Here is a 16,986-nt window from a genome sequence, read left to right as displayed (position 1 = left end):
GTTTCTAGGCTTCTGCTGCATCATCTGTCTTTCTATAAAGGCGCTGTCTCTGGAAAGCCCTACTGCTAAATCATTTCGCAGCAGTAATTTGCTGTAATGTTAAGGAGCCTCATAGAGAGGAGATGGTTTCTGTGCTGTTTGTGTTTGTGAGAGGTAATAAGTCAAAACACTTGTAGGTGTTTGGCAAAAGCAGACCTGCTGGCCTTTTCCTTGCTATTATGTGAGCAAGAGATGACAAAGTTTTGCACTGAAAGAACAGCTTGCACAATTCAGAAATTTTTTGGAAGAGGTTAAACTCTGATTGCACTAGTTGCTAGTGTTGTGCAAATATTGTTGGATGATCAAACTCTGTCCTGTAACATGTTCAGAAGCCATTGTCTACTCTTTGGGTTCTGGTATGTAGGGTGGTATTCATGCAGGTGGTATTTCTGCTTTCAATAAATTTCCACAAAGAGTCACCTTCAACTATTTGTGCAAAAACTCCTCTATGTGCATGTAAGAATTGGTGAATGGCAGGTTTGGCAAACTTTTGGCAATCTATGTGACATCATAGAATTTTTTCAGTTGCAGTTCTGTTAGTTACCCAAATTAAGTTGCTAAAGTTTTCTGATTCTTTTAAAGTGTGAAAAACTTGGTTATTTTCCATTCTTATCCCAGTGGTGTTTGGGGACTGATTGAAGATTCTACAATAGCTTGAGAACATCCTTCTGAAGGGGACTCATGAGGAAAGGAATAACTTCCTGATTATTCTGCTTTGAAGTCTTTTGCTTCTGTGGTGGTATTTCCTGACAATAAAACTGAGATAATCTGTGATATTTTCTTAGGTATGGGGAAGGGGGTGCACACTTGGGAATGCTGCCTTTCCTGATTGTTTCTCAGCAAAGGAGATGTTTCTGAATATGATTCAATAGAGAATTAAGTTTCACCAAAGCAGAAGAAATATTTTAATTAAACATTACCAGCTGTGTTATCTACACTGTATTTTAGGAATTTTCAACAGCAGACAAAAGCTTGATGAGTGAATTAACAAACAGAATATGTATTGTGTTGGCTCTCTATTTTTGTGCAGTGCTTAGGCTTTAATGTGCTGTCTTAACATATAATTTAAGACAAGTTTTTGTTGTCTTTCATCCACTACTGCCTATTCCAGAGTAGCCAGATGTGGGATAATGAACCTAAGTACAGTTATACATACTAACTGGATTTTGTTTCTCCCTTAATGAGAATTCTACAGTAGCTGGGTATATCCTGTAGATTTGCAACATTGACAGACCTCCACTTTTTATGAAGAATAGGTGTGGAAACCCTCTGATTGTAGGTAAAAAATGCTAATTCAATTTAGCAATCTCCTAGTGAGGCACTCATATTTCATATTCTGTAGTAATAGAAAATACAGAGCACTACATCTCTCCAGTATGGCTCTTAGGCTCTCTCTTTCCCATATGGACAAGAAACAGTTTACATGTGCTCACGTTAATGGTGATATTATACAGCCCTTCACCTCAAAACAGATTTATGTTCACTCACTTCTGACCATATATAAAACAGTATTGCTGTTCTGTCTTATTCCTCCTGCCCCCTATTTCCTCTAGTATTTAGTTAGAACCTAGAATTCTAGGTTCTTTACTGCCTACTGTTTGAAACCACATAATTTTATTTATCCTTAATCACTACTTAAGGCAAGCTGAACTTAGGTAAGAAGATGAAAAAGGACTGGAAAATTCCTTTTTGCTTAGAATTAATGAAATTGGAAGAGCTGTCCTGTCAGTTTACAGGAAGTAAACTCCTAGAAGGAGCACTCCTCACCAAATATTTGTGTAATCGTGCTAATAAGCAATAGCATTTTATTTCTAACCTTAAAAAAAGTAGGAAAAATCAATTAACATGATATTTAATTTGCTATTTTTCCCCTGATAATCCTAGACATGCATACATAATTAAAATTAGGTGGAATATTCAAAAGTCAAAGCATTAACTTGATAAAATGACAGTTTTGAAATTACTTCTGGTCTATTGTCACAGTTCAGTGATGTAGAGAAAGCTATAATACCATAAGATAATATATTCCAAGAGTTATATAGATTTGATTTTAAATATTGACTAGTGTAAAACATACCTGGAAATACATTAAATTCTAGGGTTATTTAAAAAAAACCCCACTTTTAGCAACGTTTAATTGAAAGTTTGAAAAAATTAAGAACTCTTTAAAAGATTGATCAACTTCTTTTAAGCCCATGAATTTTTCATATTAGTCACAGTTTCCGAGAGCGTCAAGCAAAATCTGTCTGCAATTCACATAACCACCCACAGCAGTATTAATAATCATAACATAAAAGCAGAATTGCTTTTTATGGAAAGGCTCTGTGGCACTGGTGTTATGAGATGATCTGCAGAAAGCCAGTCACTCATAATTGTATATATTTCTGTGCAATCATCTCAGAGGTAAATTTCCATCCAAATATGAGATGTGCTCTTTGTTTTTAAACCCAACTCTAGAGCTGCTGGATTTAATTCTAAAAAGCCTATCAGCAAAATATAAGGGTTTTAAACTTCACTCTGGGTGCATAAATGAACATTTTTAAAACCCTTTGCAGTTTAAAATAAAACATATTAATGTGAGGTGTTTTTGGCTTTTTTGTTGCTTGGGGTTTTTTCCCACTTGAATGATCCTACATGTAGAACACAAAGCCAATTTCAACTTCTTTGAGGACACCAAAGACACAAAACCAACCAAACAACCAAAAAACCACAAGCAAAACACTTTAGAAAACAGGAAAAAAAATCAAGAGAAATCCTGAAAACAAGTATGTAGAATTTTAGTTTGTATCTTGCTCCAGTTTAACAATTATAAATGCTGCTTGTCACTACCAAAATAATTTTTTTTAAATGGCTTTCTTTTTATTTCCTAGTCTAAAAATTCTTATTAGGTAAAATTTTTCAAAACTATGATTTCCTAACTCTTAGAAATGTATGCTTGTTACATAAAAGACTAAATTTTATATCAGACTGTCCATTTTCAGCCTTAGATCATTCCAAATCTGTTTTACTAGGGAGACATACTTCCTAGGGAATTTTATTTTTTGCCTATTGAGGACTTTGTAATAAATGTTGAGAGAAATTAGATAGAATTGGAAATCTTAATAAATGAAAAAGAAAACATTACTCAAGTTCTGAGAATAACTAGTTTTCTTGCTAGGATTTTTAAAGAAATGCTAGCAGTTAAACATTAATCAACAAACTTATTATAAGGAGCCACATAATGCACAAAAATGTGAAGTGAAATTTCCTTCAGCTCTCTTAGTGTTTTGGTTTAGACTAGAATTGTGTTTTTGCAGCAAATCTGATTCTGTCTGCTAACTGAGTTTGGTTCAATCATATAAAAGCTTAAAGTGTGCAAAATTGATTGCTTTCAGGTGAAACTGAACCAGAAAATGTACTCAAAGAATTAGTGTGGTCTTAATGGGTTTTCAGTCCACAGCCAGCTGAAGTGCAATGCCTGAAACACAGATGGTGTGGGCATCAGGTCATTGTCACCTGCTGCTTTTCTCAATGGAACTTTGATTGTCTTTCAATATTTACTAATCTAGAGACAGCTCATGATCTATGTCATGATTATACTTTCAGACTTAGCTGATGATACTTTCAGACATTCACAAATAATGCAAAACAATGAATAGTAGGAATGGATAATTTAAGAAGTTGCGTATCAAGAATTGGGTGTTTTGGTAATGAAATATGGACTCCTCCACTTGAAGCTTAGCAGAAGCTTTCAACTTGCTGGCATAAAATTTAGTGAATTTTACAAGAGGATTTGGTGGCCCCAGTGAAAATATTGTGTTCAGTTGTGCAATAGATTGCAAGAAACTTTGGTACTGACCAATGTGTTGAGGGGCAGAACAAATCAAAGGCTGAGTAACAATGGAAAGTGAGATTGTTTTTATCATCAAAGACAAACATCAGTCTAGGAATATAGTGAAAAATGAAGCCCTTGTTTTTGTTGCCCTTCTCTTTTTTCCTGTCTTTGAGTGATTAGAGACACTGTTGAAATTTCAGGAAGCTCCAACCCAGCTACAATGCATTTTATTTTCTTTGTCTCAGACAGATGAATTCATAGAGAATATCACTGGTTAAGGTAAGACACTGAGTGAAAAGAAATGTGGCATAAAGGGTAAAGTGTTGACAAGACAAATGAATGATGAATGACTATAGGAAGAAAAAAGTAAAGAAATAAAAAAAGTGTGCTTTTTTTATGTAGTTGGATTTTTTACTGATATTTTAAACCTGTTCTACATTAACAGCTTCTCACATAACTGCCAGAGAGGTCACAATTCAAAGAAAAAAACATCAGTAATACTATTTAAACCCACATAAATATTAAAATAAGTAGCTTTGGGAGCTAGGTGGTTTTGGTATTTATATGTATTTACATATGTTATTGTGTACCATTTTACATTGCTGGTTGCAGTTGGTTCCAGATGGTTGCATTGCACCATCTCCCCAAAAGCCTCCTCAGATCATGTTTACGAATAACTGACCATTTGCTTGACATTTAGCAAGGAACTTGCCTGCCTTGTCCACATTTGATAGAGGTTTTATGGCTTCAGAGAATATTGGCATCAAGAGAAATTCATACTACCTTTTATTCATGGACAATCACTTTTCATTGAAGAGTTATTGCTCATAATATTACATGGAAGTATGCACAGCTTTTTAAAGTCCATATTTATTTACCCACTGTAGCTTTAAATGTTAAGCACTTCATGTTTAAGTTCGGTTTCCTACAGGGAATTTGAAAGGCACAGTCTTTTGCAACAGAGAAATCTGCTGGACCGTAACTTCCACATTACCAAAACTGAACTCATATTTCAACTTCAGTGGAATTACTACTGTAAACAAGGCTAGTGAAATCCAGTTATAAGATGAAAAAGATATGACATTTTTATTTTCCTTCAGTCATCCTTTTCTGTGAAGTTGCAAGCAGATGTGAAAATCACAGCCTACTTCCCTTAACAGTAAGTGAGCCGGTATTTCTGGCAACATCCTGTGTAGAGGAGAAATTCTCTACACAGTATATAGGAAAGAATCAGCAACATGATTTACTATTACTCCAAAGAATAAAATATTAGGAATTTGTTATTTTTGCATTTTCTACATAGCAAGACAAAAGAAGAATATTACTGAATACACTGTGAGAAGTAAATTTGGGTGATAAGCTATGCAGTGCCTTTATGAGCCTTCTGGACCTTATCTGAACAGCTCTTATAGAAATTATTACTTCTCCAGCTCTTTTTCATTAGGTACAACTTCTATCAAGAGAGATGACTCTGTTTACAGTTCTAACTGCAGTTGAAAGACACTGGGGAAAAGTTAAAAAAGAAAGAAAAGTATTACTTGTAAAGCAAATAAATAGGTAAAGTACAGAAAGTTTCCATAATTCTATAATATTTTGCAGAAGATAGAGCAACAAATAATATTCAATTTTATTTCTTTTAACCATCAAATGAATGATGCACGATCTAGTCTTATGTAGCCAAACAGAATTCTGTATTAGTATTTAAGTTAATAAATCCAAACATATTTTTATATATACATAAATTTATAATCTATATAACATTTAAATTTTTTAACATATACATAAATTTCTAATTTCATGATTATGAAATGTTCTTGAGTTTTCTGCACTGAGAAGTTAGGCAAATGCATTGCTCTATATTTTGTCTGGTTTACCCCCTTTTAATAATAACACATAAGCATAAAAAATAGTCAAGAAATATATTAGACTCCCAGGGCTTGGGAATGGCCTTCTAAAACATTTCCTTCATGGAGGTGCTATGGAGAGGTGTGAGACACCACAGTGTCAGGCTCCTTCCCCAGTGGATCACAGTGCAAGTGTGAGCTGGGGTAATGGAGTCTGAGATTCAAATCCAGCTTCTGCTTGATGCACTTTTCACCTTCCCATGGAGTGTTTTAACTTTCAGACCATCCTCCTGTCTGAGCTGTTAGAGATAACTGCAAAGATTCAAAACAGGACTCTCTAGTCACTAGGGTTGCACCTAAGTTAATTACACTGACCAGCACAATTAAGTATACTGTGATTTTTTTCAGAGAGGCATGGAAATTCCTAACATGGCTTTGCACAAGGAAGCATGAACATAGTCTAAAACTTTTTTTTAAGATGTCTTAACTTTCTGGGGGAATAGTCTGTCATTAATAGCAGCAGAAGGATGTCCCTTTCTGTTCTTTCCTGTGGCTCAGAAAAGAAATCACAGTGTTGTGCTTGTATGAGTTTGCTGTTCTGCCCACTGAATTTTTTAATTCTTCCATGTGGACTTTCCCTGTTAAATGCCACAGTCCAAAATGACTTGCAGTAAAACTTCCTTCTGAACAAAATGAGCTCAGGGTGTTTCAGGTAGGAAGGATTCAAATCTGATTTACCACACTTCAATTCAGAAATTTTACTTAAAACCCTACAGGTCAGCAAGGATCACTTCTTCCTGTTCTGTGACCTGAGAAGGAAAGAATTGACCAAACTGACCTTATTAATCAGATATTTCATGCCTCAACCCCCTGACACCCTGGGGCCCTTTAGGATGTGTCTAGATGATTCAGTACAGCATGGAGCACAGCAAAATATACTACCACATGTAAAAGTAGCAGTGTAGCTCTGTTGATGTTTCTACTTCTGACAAAGCTATTTCAGTACACCACCCTCAAAGAAGACAATTTTAAACATAATGTTATTCCTGTTTATATTAAGGTATCAAAGAATAAGATTTTATCCAACATAGCATAAGCAATTATTGACCTTCACATCTTTGAGGAGATTAGTTTCCAGGTAACATGAATTCAGAAAGTAGTCCCATAGTCCAGGTTTTTCTTAAAAAAACTTGAATACTCACCCTGACCAATAATGTTCTCTGCTGAGGATGGTATAAGAACCACTGGTTAACATACATGCAGATACAGACCACCTCACGAGTAACTGGTACAAATATCCCATATTCCATTGTGTGTTCTTCTGTCCCTTCTCTATTTCTGAAATATCTTGAAATTAGAGGTTCAGCTCCCATTACAGATGCTTTCAGTAAGCTTATTATTGTGGATTGGCTGGTTGCAGTGCAGCTTGTTGGCTCTGGTACAGAACAAGGGGAGTGTTGTTAGCTGAAACCATTCTCCTGACTGTGGCGTGTTGTTTCCAGGCAGAAACACTGGTTGGGAGATTATTTTGAATAGTTTTATTATAATTGTACCTTTCACAAGGAACTAATTATAAGCAAGTAGAGCAATGGTGATATGTGACAGTCATGGCTGCTGCTGTGCTTCTCCACTACATCTTGTTTACAGCAATGAATGTGAATTGTGTTTGTGCCAGTTCTTCTGTCAGACATGAAACTCTGGCTCTGGCAATGGCAACAGTCTACAATTTTTTTTAAAATTCAACAGTTTTGAATATCCAGAAGTTTTAATGTGTGAGGAGAGCAGAAATGAAAGATTTTCATATTGATAGCTACAGGAAATCTCTGCTGAGCCAGGGTACACTGAGACAGCAGATAAGACACAGATGTTTACAGAATGGGACTCATCCTAAGGAAGACAAATGGACATATTCGGAACTGGACATCTGGCTCAGATTTAAGAGACCTGGGTTCAGTTCTGCCATGGATTTTCTTGAGCAAATTGTTTAATCTCTGTACTTTGGTACCTCATCTGTTAAACAAGGTAGAACAATCCTTTTGCCTGACGCAGCTAATAGCTGTTTAGGACTGAGATTGATCCTTGTTCTGTGTTCCTACAGCAATAAGCACAATAATACCCTGGTCCCTGTGGGGCCCATCAGGTTCTGCTGCAATGCAAATGAGTGCTAACTTTAAAGCTATGCAGAATATAGTGGTAATTAAGTTATATATATTTTAAAATATTTATTTTATACAAATAATTAGCAGAGTATACTGCACTTTAGAAGAGGGAAGTCTGTCTGAGTGATTTATTAGAGGAGATAAAGGGAAAAAGACTAGCTAAAAAGATGGAGATAGAGTATGCAGTCTTTTATGCTGAAGCTGTTGAAGAATTGAAATTCAGAAGCTATTTATTGGTGCAGCAATAATAGCTGAAATTTGCAGTTGGCTAAAGCCCTAGCCTTGGATTTCTGTGTAATGGCATACAGAGCCAGCTGTGATACAGAAAGAGGCAGGGAAGCTGTGTACAAAAGAGTCATGTATTGCACACTGTTATCACTGCTGGAAAGACCATGGGCCTGCTGGCAGACTCAATTGAGAAACTGTTAAAAACAAACTAAAACCACCACACTTAAGAGCAGGGAAACTCTTTGTCTTAAAGGGTAAACTTTGATGCAGTATTTACCAAGGGAGGTAGGAGGCTTGGAAGAACCCAGTGGCATAATTTTCTGCTTTTCTGGCCTTTTTATTTGGACTGTTTCTAAGAATCATTTATAAAGTGCCACAAAAGATCATTTGGATTCAGTTTCAAAGGACTTTATTGAAATGACAAAGTCAACACAGAATAAGAAAATTTTCTAAAAAGCATATTCACTTAAAATTTTTATGGATTAAATTTCAGAAAGTCTAATTGTCATTTACCAGTAATGAAAATGTTGAGGGGAAAAAAGAAAAGTCTAAAACCTGAAGGACCACTTCTATATGTAATAGAAATCAGTGCTGAACCATTAGAAATAGGGAAAGCATTATTGGCTTTATGAGAGCTTATTATGGAATCTGAAGTGAAAAAAGGGCATCTGCATTTGCACTTTTTTTGTGCTTTTAGAGCAGATTCAGGTAATGCAGACTAGTGGGATGTGGTAACCATCAGTAAAACTAAAGGAGCAAACTGGTTTGTTACAGTCATGATAATGCAGGACATTTGTAATAAGGTTTTGTCTCCGTAACTTTTCACCTTTCAGCTAGAACACTGAAACCATAAATAATTCTATAAGAAAATATTGATATAGTACAAATCAAGGGAGGATCCACTTTGCTATATTTTACTTTGCCTTGTGTAATATTAGCTGCTATCTTTTGTTTGCTAAGAAAGGAGAATCAAGATTTAAAAAATTTATTATTTTGCTTTTTCCTGCCCTTTATACTTATATTTAATTGCCCATGTATTGAGCAGAAGAAATACAGGAAGAGTATTTGTTTAACAGGAAAGGAGAAGGTGCATTTTCCCCCCAGATATTTCCATACATAAAGAAAGATTTCTTCAGTTATTGAAAAAGGAACAGGAGTGTAGGGCAGAAGGTTTGGGATTGGTTTGTTTTAAAATTTGAGTAGGTTTTTACTACTTTTAATTTTAAATATCTCAGTAACATGAGTACTTCATCTGCCAATTTGGAATCACAAAGGAAAAGGGAGCAAAGTTAAAAAGGAATCTTTAAAGTCAAAGCAGTAAAAGGCATTACTGACTTTCTTTGTAACAGCTACAAAAGTTAAGATTTAAAGTTTGTTCAGGAAGTTTATGCTGATAAAAACTGCTTTCACATATGGTAGTTGAGAGAAGAGGAGGGCATAGATCATTTCAGGATAGTAAATCACTTAGGCCAGTATATTTAAAAAGCTGTTTGTCTACACCAAAAATTTGGAACATGTAAACAGCTACAAAGTGAAAACATGTATACCCAATACACATGCAACATTATACTTCAGGGGAACTTTTATTCTAAGTCTGTATTTTAGCTAATGTAGGTAATATGAGTATATAGTTGGAGAGATATAATAACTAGTTTTCTTTAAATGCTGGTCCCCTGCCCAAACATACCTTGTTACTCTGCTAGCTAAACGGTATGCAGTATTTCATTAAAAAGTTTTCAGAGTACAGGCTGACCCTGAAGGGTCATATTATTACTAATGCACAGTAAATCCCTCTCTTTATATCTTTTGTCATTCTAGTGAGAAATACTGTCACTTCTCTAAAGCCTTCGTGGTCTAAGTCTCAGTTTCTCTTCATGCCTATGTTTAGAGTGAGAAAGCCTGAGCAGGTTTTGCAGTAACAGACACAGCAAGTGCAGGTAGGTGATGCTGCCTGCCCATGGGGCTAAATACAACCCTGGGAAACAGGTCTCAGCTGGGAATTTGGGCTCTTGATTCAAGATTCAGACAGTAATGAAGAACATCTACTTCTAACACTGCCTAGGTCTCCAGTTTCTTGAGGCAGAAATTGACTGAGTGCTTGAACACGGATTTAGCTGCCCTGTTGAGAAGATAATGTTCTCTTTCCAGTTGAGTTCTCTTGCTATATGACTTTAGACAGATAGCCTCCCAATTCTGTTTAAATCCCTCAAGAAGCCTACTAAGCAGGTCATTGTGCTGGTCCTCACAGACAGCTGCATCAGACAGTGGGTGGTAGAAAGCAGCACAACAAAGCGACTTCTACAAATATTTCAGTGCCAATTTTTCCCAACAGATCCATCTTGTTCTGAAATAATTTGACTCCCATACACCAGGAAACAGGCTTCAGCATCAGGATTGTGGGATATCAGAGACGTATAAACTCTTAACCCTTGGCTTGAAGTTACGCTATCATACACCGAAGAAACATTCCCAGTAAGGAGGGGTAGCCAAAGAGATGTGGATGTAAAACACAACCAGGCATGAGGTCTGGAGCTGAGTTCTTCTCTCTTCCAGGAGAAAAGCAAGTTATCCTTGTTCACTTGCCTTCTTTCCCCATGACTCTTAAATTCCCAGTTGCAGTTTTCCTCAGATGCAATCAGAGAAATGAAGAGTCTTCCCAATATTTTTCCTGCATATGTTACAGCCTTGTACTAAGGGCATTCAGGACATGTAAGGTCAAATTGTCTCCTGTGTGAGAAAAGCCCATGATTTAATTCTCCCTTAACATTTTTCCAGTACAGTAGTGGATTAAATATAGGAAAAGATCTCATTTGGAGGCCATGACAATGCTTAATGGCTGAGTTAACCATACTTACTTCAAACAAGTCCAGAGAAACTTTCTAAAATTTTGGGTTTAAAAGAAAAGAAAAAAAGGATGTTGCAATGACAAGCAAAAGGAACTGTCCTTAATAAAATGCTTATTATACCTTCTGAGAAAAAGTACCTTACTGATCTGTCATCAGAGCAGAGCAATATGGCATTTATTTCCTCTCTCTAAAGTGTCAGGGACAGAGCACCAGCTGTGAACATCAAAATCAGTGGAAGTGTATGAGTTTAAAATTCATCGAAGACTTGGCCCTTTATTAGAATGTTATTAGAGCTCTCTTATTTGCAGTTATATTTTAGAAAATCTGGCAACTTGGGGTTAACATTCTGTCAAAAACCAATCATTTTCCTGCTTCCACCATCCTCCTTTGCAGAAGCAGCCTGACTTGCTGTACAAATGTCATTAGTTCCACAGGGGGCTTCAGACCTTTGAATGTCACAGAACAGTCTATTCTTTAGTACTACTATAAGATAATCTTTTCAACTGCTGTTTTCTAGTGAGAAATCTCAAAGATGAAGCTATAAAGAACAGACGCCAATTTTCAGTCACTCAGGAATTCTGTCAGTTAAGTGACTTTTACCTTTTTCCACTGGGACTTTGATTTTTAGACACAGATATCAAGCTAAAAAAACCCATGCTATCACTGACAAGTTTCATAAATGTTTGTTTCTTTTTTCTTTTCTTCCAAATTTTAAAATTCTAAAAGCACCTAGTATGTTCATCCGTCTGTAATTTCTGGGATGAGTGTTACCAAATACATTCTTAACACAGAGCTGTAAGTAATGAAAAACATAAGCTGAAACACAAGGATTTCAATATATAGTCATATTTCCCTTTCTCCTTAAATAATGCACCTGTATGTGACAATTTAAAGGTTAATTTTGTCTGCAGCAAATGTTCTTGTATGATGTATTATAATAACTTTTTGAGTTGAAGTTGCCTTTTTCAGACAATAAATTCTGGACATATCCATACATGTGCTGTTTTTCTCAGACAAGTTTCCCAAAAGGCCCATCAAAGAGAAAAATAGTGAATAATATTACTAAGGCATGGTTTGTAAGGCTCTTTCAGGTGTAACATGTTTGGGTGCAAAAGAAGCAAGAAGTGGTGTGGAACATGACAGCTCAGACATATTTTTCCTCATGTTGGGCCAAACAAAGAATATTGTCTCTCCAATAACAATCCAGAATAAACCAAAATGCTACTGTTTACAGGAGAGCTTAGAGCAGGTGAACGTGCACGTTGCCTCAGCTCTCCAGCTGCCCCAGTTTAGTGTTGCTGCTGCCCTCACTCTGTCAGTTTTCAGTAGAGTCAAGGAGGCAGCAGGGAAACCCAGATCATGAGCAGACGATGCAGTGTCCTCATCACTTCTCAGATCTGCATGACTTCTCATAGCAATATGGATATTTACAGGAGTTAGCCATCAAAAAATACCATACATTTAATCTCTATTGAGGGCCAGGAAATATGTTTTCTTCAGTGATTTTATTTTTTTTTTTTTAATTTCAAGTGTGAGTTGATAAATATAAATTTTCATGCAAAGACAGTACAAGAGAATGTTACATATTGTTGTGATCAGTGTTTTCAGTGGGATGCAGTCTCTCTCAATATGACTCGTATTTTTTTTACTATCTTAATTTTTTCGTACAGAAAGTTACAATTCTTATTTAAGAGACTGTACCCTATGCAGCAAGATCATCTACAGAAAATTATGATTTCAAATATCCAGGCCAAATTATCATCTGACCTCCTGGTTTTGTTATTCTTTATCTCTGTACATCTTATTTTATAAGTGGGAAAGCATCTTATTTCAAAATCTTTATTGCATTTGGGAAAAATAAAAGTCAGTGCTTAATGCAATTCATAAATCAAAAATCTTGCTAGCAATATATTCTCTTTTAAATCTAAATAGTGACAAGTCTTTCTACTACTTTAAAAAGCGATGAAAAAGATTGCACTATTTCAATAATCTAACAATGAAAGGTAAAAATCAATGTACGTTGATTTATTTTTATTATTTTTCTTAAAGGAACTTAAGACAATTATGAAAATTATTCTGGTCAAATACAGGAACAATTGATTTTGTTTGTTTTACTATGGTAAAATGATTTTTCCAGATTTATTTCTATAGTATATTTCCAGGAAAAAGAAATATTTGTACATTTTACTTTGAGATCTCAATGGCACTCTGCTTGATTTGGAAGTAGCTTTTCCGATGTGATGTTGAATATGTCAAATGAACAAATACTGAACCACCACACTATAACTTGACAAAATTAGAAACCTCACTTTAAGTAAATTTATTTTCATACAAAGATAGACTTCTTCACTTGAGATACCAGGATGTATATTATATGAATCTCTGCCTCTTCACTTTGTAAATCACTGGGTTTCTACTTCATTATATAGTGGCAATCAAAAAACAATGCTGTCTGAAATGCAAAACTTTATTTAATCTAATTTAGTGAAATATTTTTCTTGCTTGGCCAAAATACATTTATTAGAGTCAGCAGTTTCCACAAGGGACACACTTGCAATAATATGTGAAGTTTGAATAAGCCCCTTTATATCTAGGCCCTGGTAATTTTGATGTATTCACTGAGCAGTGCTAACAGGGAATGAATTGTACCATCATACCAGTAGGTCTACAGTGTCCTGGAAAGGCATATATTTTTTATGGTGAGAAAAACCCCCCACAAAACTAAATAAACAACAAAAATTAACAAAAAACAGGATTCTCTTCTTTATAGCTACCAAAACAAAGTTGCCCTAACCACTTTTCTGGGCTTTTTTTATTACACATCTTATGCCCAGATACATTTCATATGTTCAATTGAAGATTAAGTTTCATTAGAGGTAATAGATTGTGTTTAACTGCATGAAAAATCAGAAAAACTAAGAGGAAATGTGTGACAGTTCACAGCCTTGTCATCTTAATATGAATTACTGTGGTGCTTTCTGCAGGCTTGAAAGACTACTTACACTTTATTCAACATGAAACAGCAATCAATCTGAATGACAGAGAAAACCCAGTGAAAAATTGTTGCTACTCGTAAAGTGTTGGTTTGATTTTAAATTGATGCTATATGTTTTTAAAGAGCTCAATAACTATCAGTTTCATATGATCTTGATTGTGATTTGTTTTGTTTTGTTTTGTTTTTTCTAGGAGTGAGCCATTGTCAGCTTTATTCACTTTTGAGACTCACTAAACAGACAGTTTTTACTGAGTGATAGAATAACAGGGAAGACAACCTCAAACATGCAACCTAATTTCTGTCTTTTTAGATTTACTAATGAGTATATTTTGCCATTCTATGCCCTTCTAGTTGTAGAGTTGCTGAAGACCATATTTGCTTCTGCATTGATTGCTTTGTATGTTGCATTTCTCATTATCCTTCATTATTCCATTGTAACCTCTTATTTGTACTCCCTCGTTTCTAATTTAGCTTTTTTAAAGACTGCACTTTGATTTTCTCATCACTAAGAGATAATATGTTCAGTTGCTATTCTTATATTTTAAAAAAATGTATTCCTAAATTATTCTGCCTCAGATTACTTTTCACAGATGTCTGTAGAACTAATTATGGCATATAAAAAAAGGCTTAGTTCATCAGACTGGTTCTGTTTGAGTTGTAACATTAAGTTCATCCAACTATCTACATGTTTTTGAAATTTTAAGGTGCACAAAAATCACTACGTTATAAAGAATAAATATATTTTACAAATAAGATGAAACTTGAAAAAATTTGACTATTTCCTAAATCCTTATAGAAAGCAAATTTCTGTGTCACAGTCATCCTTCATTTTGTTAAATTTTCAATTTGGAGTGGGCTAGGTATGTTTATCTTATAAAGTATTCAGTTTGTTTTGTTTGATTGATAATAGATTTGCTGTAATTCACTGTTGTACATGGAGCCAAGAGGAGGTAGATAATGTGCTCCAAATACAGAAACAAAAAATTTTTCTCCAAAGAAGGAATAGCAAAGTCATTTGAAAGAATCAAAAATTTTGTGTCTACTGCTCTTGAGAGAGGGACTGCATGCTTCAGTCTTGTGTTCTTGGATGCAGAAATTTTCCAAAAATGATTGCCTTCCACTTTAAAAGTTTTCATTCCCAAGAGAAATATTTTGTAATGAGCATTTGGCAGTGGTTTTTAAGACAACTTTATTTTCCAATCTTAACCTCCCCTGGTACAACCTGAGCCCATTTCCCCTCATGCTATCACTTGCTATTGGAGAAAAGTGTGTAACAGTTCCTCTAGAACTCTGATGTGAACAAAACCAGTCATCTTCTGACCTTCTTCCAGATGCCCTTTTCTCTTTTCTCTGTTTGGCTGTATGATAAATCTTTCATGGTGGTAACTCAGGAAAAGCTTTTTAGACATTGGTGGGCATGCTGGCACAGTTACAAAATGGTATGAAAGAAAAACTTGCAAACTTTAAGCAGAAATGTAAATGAAGGTATCAATAAAGAGATGACAGAATAAAAATTATGAGGCACCAGCACATGGAATATTGATTAAAGATTGGTGTGTTTCAAGGCAGCTATTGCAGAAATGAAAAGGTCAAGGGCAAGGCAATTAAAATGATTAAAAATATCTCACTTTCAAAGGGATGCCAGCCTACAAGACTGTGATGCTTGTAATACTCTCAGGCTTGCTTGGGGCTAGAGATCACAGAAATTAATCTGTAAAAGAACTGATGAATGACTGGCAACTAGCTAGCATTAATTTTTACATCACAAGTAATCTTCAGTCAGGAGCTGATCCAGTTTCATTCCTCTTATATAAGACCCCTGAGCCTGCAGTTTCACGTCCCCAGAGTAACTATAAACATCTGTACATACACATGAAGAAAAATACGTGTTTCAGATGTCTGCAGTTGGAAATTTTCAATTCTAACAAGTAGGGTTATTATTTTTATGAGCAAAGAACACTAAGAAATCACAGAGATTAAATTATACATGTAACAATTTATTCTGTCCAAACAAGTAGTGTTACATGTGGGAAATATTCATAAATCAGTATTGATTACACTTCTGCTTCTGACTAATTAGATCTACAAACTTTCTGTTAAAGTGTCATGAGGGTAACAGATACAAGTGCCCTGCAGGAGTTCAGGAATTTACTTTATTATGTTGCCTGTCCAATGAAAATTTCTTTGGAGAAGAAAACTATGCTGCCTCAGGTGATAAAGCAACATTACTATACTCCATTTTGTAACATTATGCAGACCATTATTCAAATGGAATTATTGAATGGAGAAAAACCATCATCATTAAGCATTAAAATATTACTGAGGCTCCAGGTGTGAAAAGGAGAATAATGGGAAAAAGAACGAAAAGCAGTAAGCTTTTATTGATGGAGAGCTGTGCCTGACTCAGCAGGCCTTAGATTAGGGAGGGAACTTGATTTAAGATATCTAGCTGATTGAAACATTTCTATTTGTTGTGAGGTAAGTTTTAAGTGTTTTAGTGTCTTTACTGTCCAAACTGTGATTTGTTAACTCACTTCATTGATCCTGCCTGCTTTAGACTAGTTTTTCTAATTACCATTTGAACTTGAACATTTGTTTTCATGTAAAAAAATATGTATTGATGTATTTGAGGCATAGTTTTTAGAATTCCATAAGCGTTTTTGTTTAGTTGATTTTGGTTTTGGTTTTGGTTTTTTTTGTTTGTTTGTTTGGTTGGGTTTTTTTTGGTTTGTTTTTTGTTGTTGTTGTTTTTTTTATAACAGGGATAAGGAACTTGCCACTATAATGAAAACGAAAAAAGAATTCATCGCCATTACCAAAAAGGAAAAAAAAAAACAGGTTAGAAGAAAGATAGAGGTTAAACTACCAAGGCATAGGACAGGGAAAGAAAGATAAGAGAAAGAGAGGGAATATGCAGAAGATTCATTAAATGATAGAGAATAAAAAGTGACTATAAAAAGTGACTAAAAAAGTTCAGATGGTAGCTAACAGAAGTAACTCTATCAGACAAAGCTGAGTAGGCTACAAAACATTGTGTAGTTTGAAATTTATTTGTAGCAAA

The 16,986-nt window shown here is 35.0% G+C and overlaps 1 long non-coding RNA gene across 1 annotated transcript in view; it reads left to right on the top strand.

The window, feature by feature from the left end:
• Positions 1 to 16,986, top strand: part of LOC138118084 (uncharacterized) — a 34,609-nt gene that overhangs the window by 15,786 nt on the left and 1,837 nt on the right. The gene's annotated exons all lie outside the window — the stretch shown is intronic.

This window comes from Aphelocoma coerulescens, chromosome 1 (genome assembly GCF_041296385.1).
Source record: "Aphelocoma coerulescens isolate FSJ_1873_10779 chromosome 1, UR_Acoe_1.0, whole genome shotgun sequence".
Classification (NCBI taxonomy): Eukaryota; Metazoa; Chordata; class Aves; order Passeriformes; family Corvidae; genus Aphelocoma; species Aphelocoma coerulescens.
Note: the sequence above shows the minus strand (reverse complement) of the source record. Positions and strands in the feature narration are given on the sequence as shown.